Genomic DNA, 7,736 nt, shown 5'->3' with positions numbered 1-7,736 from the left:
CCTTGTTGATGGATATTTTAGTATTTTTGTTGTTCTGCTATTACAAACAGTGCTTCAATGAATAGTCTTGAATACAAATATTTTCATACCTTCCCCTGTGTATATTTGGTATAGAATGCCTGGAGAGAAAATGCTGGATCAAAGAACAAGTACATTGTAATTTTACCAGATGGTTCAAATTTGCCATATTGCCTAGGAGTTGTATAATTTTACATCTCATCAAAGCATGGAATGTGCTTGTTTCTCTATAGCCACATCCACTAAATGTTGTCACATGTGAATTTTTCGGAATTGGCAGGTGAGAAACTGTATCTCGGTGTATTTTTAAAAAAGGGAGGCATACTCCATGGCCAGCCTCCTAGAGGACCTCAGCCAGATTGAGGGCCTGAGCCAGGCCCCTCAAGCCCTGGTGGATGAGGGCCCACCAGGCCGCACAACTGGGGGAGCCCCATCCAGCCTGGATGCCTTGGACCTGCTGGGCCCAGCCACTGGCTGTCTGCTGGATAATGGGCTTGAGGCCTGTTTGAGGACATTGACACCACCATGTATGACAGTGAACTTTGGGTGTCAGCCTTGGAGGGCCCCAAGCGTCTCCCTGAGAATGGGCCAGGCAAAGAGGGAGCTTCCGAGTTGGATGAGGCCAAGCTGACTACCTCATGGATGTGCTGGTGGGCACGCAGGCACTGCAGCAGCCACTGGAGTCAGGCCGCTGACCCCAAGGGTTGGGATGATTGTCTGGCATCTGAACTGAGCCTGGTGGGGGGACCAGGCCTTCTTGGAAGGACACAGCTGGCTCTCCTAGGGGCTTGGTCACTTGTAGAGACAGAATCCAGTCCTGGGCAACTTCACATCCGTTCTCTTGTGGAGGGGCCGTGGAGGAGTCTGGGACTGGCCCCTAGTGATGGAATGGCAGGAGCTGGTGGCTGGAAGGTGACTGGGCCAGGCCCCACGCTGGACTGAATCCTCTAGGGTCACAGTGTAGGCTGTTTCTTTCCTGATTTGGGAAGAGACCTCCGCCTGTTTTTTGAAATTAAAACCAACTCTGGAAAAACAACAGCAACAACAACAAAACGGAGGAATAATTATCTCCAGTAAAGTGCACAGATCTTCATTGTGCACGTCTGCGAATTTTGCCAAATGTATACTCTGTGCAATTCACACTCCTATCAGTATATAAAATATAACCCTACCCTACAGAGTTATCCCGTTCTCTTTTTGTCATGTGCTGTCCATAATAACCAATATTCTGATTTCTATCACCATGTGTTGGTTTTGCAAGTTTAAAGACTTCATATAAGTGGAATTATGCAATGTATACTCTTGTATCGTCCTTTGATCAAAGTAATATTTTTGAGATTTATTCATGGTACACAGTTTTAATTGCTAAGTAATATTGCATTGTTTACGTTTTTAAATTATTTATTATACTGTAATATAGTTAGACTTTTCATAGTTCGTTTTGTATTGTTACAACAGAATGCTGTGGAATCAGTCATTTATACATAAAAAGAATGACTAAGAGAATTATGTCAAAAGTTTTGTTCTTAATAAAGCAGCCCTTAACATACTTGTACAGGTCTTTCTGGAGATACATGTCTTTAAGGTAGACACTCAGGTCTGTAGTTGCTGAATCATATGATACATAAACATTTAAATACAAGAGAGACTATTGGATAATTTTCTAAAGTACCTGTACTAATTAGTTTTGCTACTAGCAATATATCAAAGGTCCACCTGATTCACATCTTCTTTAATATTTGTTTCAATTGTTGCCATTCTAGTGGGTATGTATTAACATTCATTGTAATTTTAGTTTTTATTTTTTCATTGACTACATTTTAATACCTTTTTTTGTGAATAGTTGGTCTGAATATCTGGAGAGAAATGTTGCTTAGAGAAGTTTTTTTTAGGTATTCTGAATATGAGTCCTTTCCCTGACTACCAGCCTCCCTGCCTCTCTTATGTCTGTCTCTGTTTCTCTCTCTCTCACACACAGTTTTCTGGACTGTTCATTTTCTCGCCAGTGTGTTTTGGTAAGCAGAAGCTTGAGTGTAATGAAAAATTATTTTAATAGTGATTTTTGCCTTCTAAAAAACCCTTATAATTCCAAATTGCTGTTTTTTGTTATTCTGTTTTCTTTAAAAATATTTATAATATGTTTTATGCTTATTAGACATTGTCTTAGCTTAGTTTTTGTATATGGCTTGCTGTACTTGTCAAGCTTTGGTTTTTTCAGTGTGGATATTTAACTATTACTGAACAATTTGATGAAAATGTTTTCCAGTTCCCCTTGGACTTCACTAACAGTCTGTGAAAATTTATGTGAGTTTCTCTCTAGACTGTTTTGTTTGGTTAATTTTTCCATTTTACTCTAGTGGCACCTTGTTTTTATCATTATGGTTATGTAATGATTCTTATAATTATCTAGCACAAGTCATCCAATTTTCTAAAACAAGTTTTGGCTATTTTACTTCTTTTATATTTCAAAAACATCCTTGCACTCATTTTGTACAATAAAGATTTTCTGAGATTTTGAGTGGTGTGAAAGTGTAGACCAGTTTGTAAGAATTAATTTATTAACTATTTAGTTGCTCATTAGTATGGTAAATATCTTGTGAGTCTAGTTCAGTCTCTGTCAGCAATATTTTTTAGTGTACAATGTGAGTATCTTTTATGCTTTTTGCTTATTTCTTCATATGTATGCTATGTTATTGAAAATATGTCATTTAAAATAATTTCCAATTATTTGTTTCTTGTATATAGAAATATATTGATTTTTTGAATTTAGTTTATATTCTGAATCTTTTGAATAGTCACTTACTAGATTTAGTAACTTTTTAATAGACCCCTTAGGGTTTTGTATAAAAACAATCATAATAACTGAAAATGAAGTGTTTTTCTTTCAAATCTATTATGCCTGATATTTACTTTGTCTTTGTGGACTGCGTGAGACCTCTGTTAAATACTGAATAAAAGTGGCATTAGTGGAATCTTTTCCTTATACCTATTTTAAGAAGAGAGTGCTTTTGTTTAATATATTGTCCAAAGTATAATGTCAACAGTAGAAATTTTTGTTTTTGTTTTGACTATTTGTTTGTTTATTTGTTTTGTTTTTTGAGACAGGGTCTCACTATGTAGTTGAGACTCACCTGGAACTCACTATGTAGCCCAGGCTGGTCTCGAACTCACAGCGATCCTCCTGCCTCAGCCTCCTGAGTGCTGGGATTACAGGCATGCAGCACCGTGCCCGGCTAATAGTAGAAATTTTTGGTAGATGCTCTTTATTAGGTTGTAGCAGTTCTCTTCTATCTCTGGTTTTTCTAATTTTGTTTTTTAAATCACAATAGGATAGGCATTAAATTTTGTTAAATTTTATTTCTGCATTTATTGAGATGATTGAATGAGTGTTTTGTTTTTCTGTTAGAATGTTACATTAATTAATTTTCAATTAAGTTACATGTCAGGGATAAATCTCATACAGTCATGTTATATTGTTTCTCTAGTATTTTGTTAAGGATTATATTTTTTAAGATATCCTTTGCTGAGTTTGATATTAAGATTCTTACTTACTTATTGATTGAGTTGGGAGTTATCTACTATGTGTATTCATTTTTATGAATAAATTTAAATACTTATTGACATGCATTTTGCTAACTTGAATTTTCTTTTCATCTATTTAGTAATTTTCTGAGTAAAATTTTTATTTCTTAAATATTACATATATGAAATATATGTTTTCTCCCTAAATAACTTATACCCACTGGCATATGAATTTATTTTTGTCTCTATAACTGACTACAAATTTATTAATATAACAGATCTTTCAGATAATTAGCAAGTTGATTTCAGGGGCCTGAGGTTGGAATGTGAGGCTCCCAATACACTTTTGCACTGCCCAACTCTAGCTGACAGATCCTCATTTTACAAATATGCACATTCCAATTTACTTTCTTTATATCATTCTTTTTTTTTCTTTTTGTTGAGTTTATTGGTACATTTTAGGTATACAGTACAGTTACATTCATCATTGGGATCTTGTACCTTTACATGACAGGTCTTGGTTCTCATTTTTTCCCCTTGTCCCTGCCCTCCCTTCACCCCCTCCTCCCCTCCCCACTTACAAACACTTTATTTCCATTTTTTCTTTTTCTCATAATTTTTTCTTTTCCCTTATTCCCTTTCCCTTACCCTTCCCACTTTGCCTACACCTTTAGCCCTTTTCTTCCTATTTCACATTGTTAATTATCTCACAGTCACTTACTAGATTTAGTAACTTTTTAATAGACCCCTTAGGGTTTTGTATAAAAACAATCATAATAACTGAAAATGAAGTGTTTTTCTTTCAAATCTATTATCGACTTTGGATCTTGTGTACTATTATTTTATATCATTCTTTCTACTTGTTTCAAAAGTCACAGTCAAAATCAAATTTTAAAATGTAGCACATTAAGATTATGAACGCTATTTTGTAGAAAATTTTAACACATTTATAAGAGACAGAAGAGTATAGGGGCTGCCCCACTGATTATGTCCAAAGCAAGCTGTATGGAAGCAGTGCAGGCTGTGAAGAGTTAACCCCGCGATCGATTTGTTTATAGCAGTGAGTCTGGCTGAAGCCTACATGCCCATATCAGAGTGACTCTTACCCAAATTCTGTTCCCAGAGTTAAAACCTTTACTGAAAAGACAAAGTCAATTATTAATAATACTCTATATTTTTTTCTCTTCTGTTCCCAGTTCAAGCATTCTTTGTTGTTTCCTTTACAAGCCTTGCCTACATCAGCAGCGTATCCATAGCAACTCCACATGGCCCCTTTAACCTCAACCTAACTATGATGTCACCAATGAATATTGATGGCTCAGGTTGTTCAGGGACTTTGTTTACTCAAGGCTCTGGCAGTTCAAGCACTGGTCATCCAGGCTCCTTGAATCTGTCTTTTAACTCTAACTCTATGTCTTTCTTCTTGCCTTGCATTGTAGCAACAAGCAGTAGATCAGAATCCACTGCAGGCATCTCCATCAGGGGAGATATTGACCCAAGGAGACCAGTGGCAGAGGAACGTGGCATCAGAACTAAATCAGTCTGGTTCTTAGTGGTCAAATGTTAGTTTGTTTTTTTTGGTACCAAGGACCAAACTCAAAGCCTTTCACTTATAAGGCAGGTGTGGAGCCACTGAGCTAAATCCTTGGCCTGACATGTTCATTTTACAACAATCTCATTGCCACAGGCTGAGGATAGAAGTAGCTGAGTGAGCAATTGTTCAAGTGAGAGATGAGAGATGAACTCTTATTGTGGCAAAAGGAATGGAGAGAAAAATCATCTTGCACACATGTGGTGGGTTGATTACAGGAGGGATGGAGGTGTAGTATGAAATAGGTATCAGGTGGCATGTTCTCAAGCCTTTGACATTGCTCTCTCCCAGAGTCTATTCTGAGCAAGTATGACTTCTCAAAGTGAAATGGAATGTTCTGGAGAAAATAATTATGAAAAGCTGAATACCATACAATTAGTTTGGAGGTCACCCGGTCCTTTGGGGCAAGAGGCTTTGTCTACAACCAGTCTTACATTCTTTCCATAAGATTAAAAAAAAAAAAAGAATTAAAAGAGCACTTGAATCCTTAGATTCTTTTGAAGGAAAGAGTGTTGCTGTGCATTGTAAATATAGGGTAAGTTATTTGAACTCCCTTAACTGAGTTCAGTTTGCTGAAAATCTATTTTTAAAAGTAATAATTGTCAAAACGGCTTTTAAAGCGTGAAGTTTTCAGATTTTCTTAAAACCTTAGTTTAAGTGAAAAAGGTTTTTCTGTGTACTGAGATGTATTGGCATGAGCTTATTTCCTGGACATATGGATTGTAAAATAAGCTAAAGTGTGGAGAATTAAATGAGATAATTTATGCAAAGTCCTTAGCATAATGAGCACATAGTAGGCATTCCATAAATAGTAGCTATAGGCTTTAGATTCAGAAACCATTAGAGACTGTAGGTACAACATGAATATGGATCAAATTGTTCGGGAAGAGTGCAGCAGAAGAAGAGGAGTGCAAGGTGTAGATCTGGGAAACACTGGCATCCCAGAGAGGACCGGAAAGAGGCTGCGATGGAGGTGGCTCGAAAGTGATGGGGGCGGGGTTCAGAGGAAGCAGGGGTACGGCTGCAATTTGAAGGCCAAAATTGTACAGCAGGGAGAAAGAAGGAAGAGATCTGGCTGGGAAATGACTGAAAGCTTTCAGAATGTGGAAACGCACTAGCCTCTGAGGTTCTTGGAGAGCTTAGTAAGTCTGCATTGGTAGGAAAAAGGAGACGTCTTGGAAGATATAAGTTGAGTTTTCCTGGAGTCTCAGTTTCAGAGAACCACATGAAAAGACTACAAGGAGGCAAAGAAAGTTGCCTTGAAGGGCTGTGTGTTATTTTGGAAAGAGTACTCTTGCACCCCTCAAAGCTCTCTCTGGTAACAGTAATAGATAATTGGTGACAAGGACTTGGCAGCTGAGTTGCCATAATCAAGCTTTAGAAGACATAAAGCTTCCTGATGAAAGGGTCTCCTTGGGTAAATCATCACAAGCCAATAGACGTCAGAAACCTGCTGACTCGGAGCTGCTCAAGGGCAGAAGCATCGTGTTATTCATCTGTGTATCAAAAGGCTGTCCTAGGACCTGCCACTGAGGTGATGCTTATAAAAAAAGACTTAAAATTTAACGTAATTTCGCTTGGATTGAAACAGGAAACAGAACTGTAATTTCATGACTTATTCAAAATAATGTATCAAATTTAGGAATGGGAAAACAGTTTTCATTGGTAATAAGTAGATATCTTGTTAAAATTTTATTTTTTATTTTTTGGTACCAGGGATTAAATTTGGGACCTCACACCTACCAGGCAAGCACTGTACTACTGACTACATCTCCAGCCCATAAATAGATATCTTAATACTTAGGAGTAGACATCAGATGAAAAGTCTCTCTTGAAGTCATCAGCTACATGTGGAGAATTGTTTTGCTTCTGTCTTTACTTCTTCATTAGGGACTTTGGCTTTTACATGGTCTTACGAATAAAAACAAGGGAAAAGTCATGTGAGTTAAAGCACAGTGCCTGGCAGAAGTAGGAATTTAATTAAATTTTAAAAACACTCGTGCCTTATTTACATGAATGACTAAAAGTAAAGGTTAAACCTCTTGGATGAATTTAAACCATAGCAATATGATTTTGTTTCAACTTTTTAAAAAATGAAAATGTAGTGTCCTCTTTATAAAGAGTTTTAATGTCAGAGTTGATTGAGTGTATTTGAATTTTTGAAATTTGGAGTTAAATTTAAGTTATAAAATAATTCCTTTATAGGAAACCTGCCCTTTGATTTTCACAATGATGGGTGAACCTACATTCAGAGTCCCTGTTACTCCACACGCTTGTAAACATTTGGTTGTGCATGTTTTTTGTCGTTGTTGCTGATTTTGCCTTACTAATAGGGTGCTGTGGTCTCTCTCATTGGTGTTTTACTTTGCCTGTCTCTAGTGCCCAGTGACAGTGATGCCTCTTCAGATGCCTATTCGCCTTCTCCATATCTTTGGTGAAGTGTTTGTTCAACACTTCTGCATATTATTTAACTAGAGGTATTTTAAAGTTTGGTTTGAGAGTCTTTCATATAGTTCTGACGTCTCATCAGATTCATAACTTGAAAATAATTGCTCCCACAGTTCTCTTTTCACTCTTGTCCAAACAGCAGAAATTTTCAATTTTG

The 7,736-nt window shown here is 36.9% G+C and overlaps 1 pseudogene; it reads left to right on the top strand.

Moving 5' to 3' along the window:
- The first annotated feature begins 233 nt into the window (after positions 1-233).
- LOC109118452 lies at positions 234-713 on the top strand (annotated as a pseudogene).
- The last annotated feature ends 7,023 nt before the right edge of the window (positions 714-7,736 follow it).

Source organism: Fukomys damarensis, unplaced genomic scaffold, assembly GCF_012274545.1.
Source record: "Fukomys damarensis isolate Sample0158 unplaced genomic scaffold, DMR_v1.0_HiC HiC_scaffold_26, whole genome shotgun sequence".
NCBI lineage: Eukaryota > Metazoa > Chordata > Mammalia > Rodentia > Bathyergidae > Fukomys > Fukomys damarensis.
The sequence above is the reverse complement of the archived record's forward strand: the minus strand, read 5'-3'. Positions and strand labels throughout refer to the sequence as shown.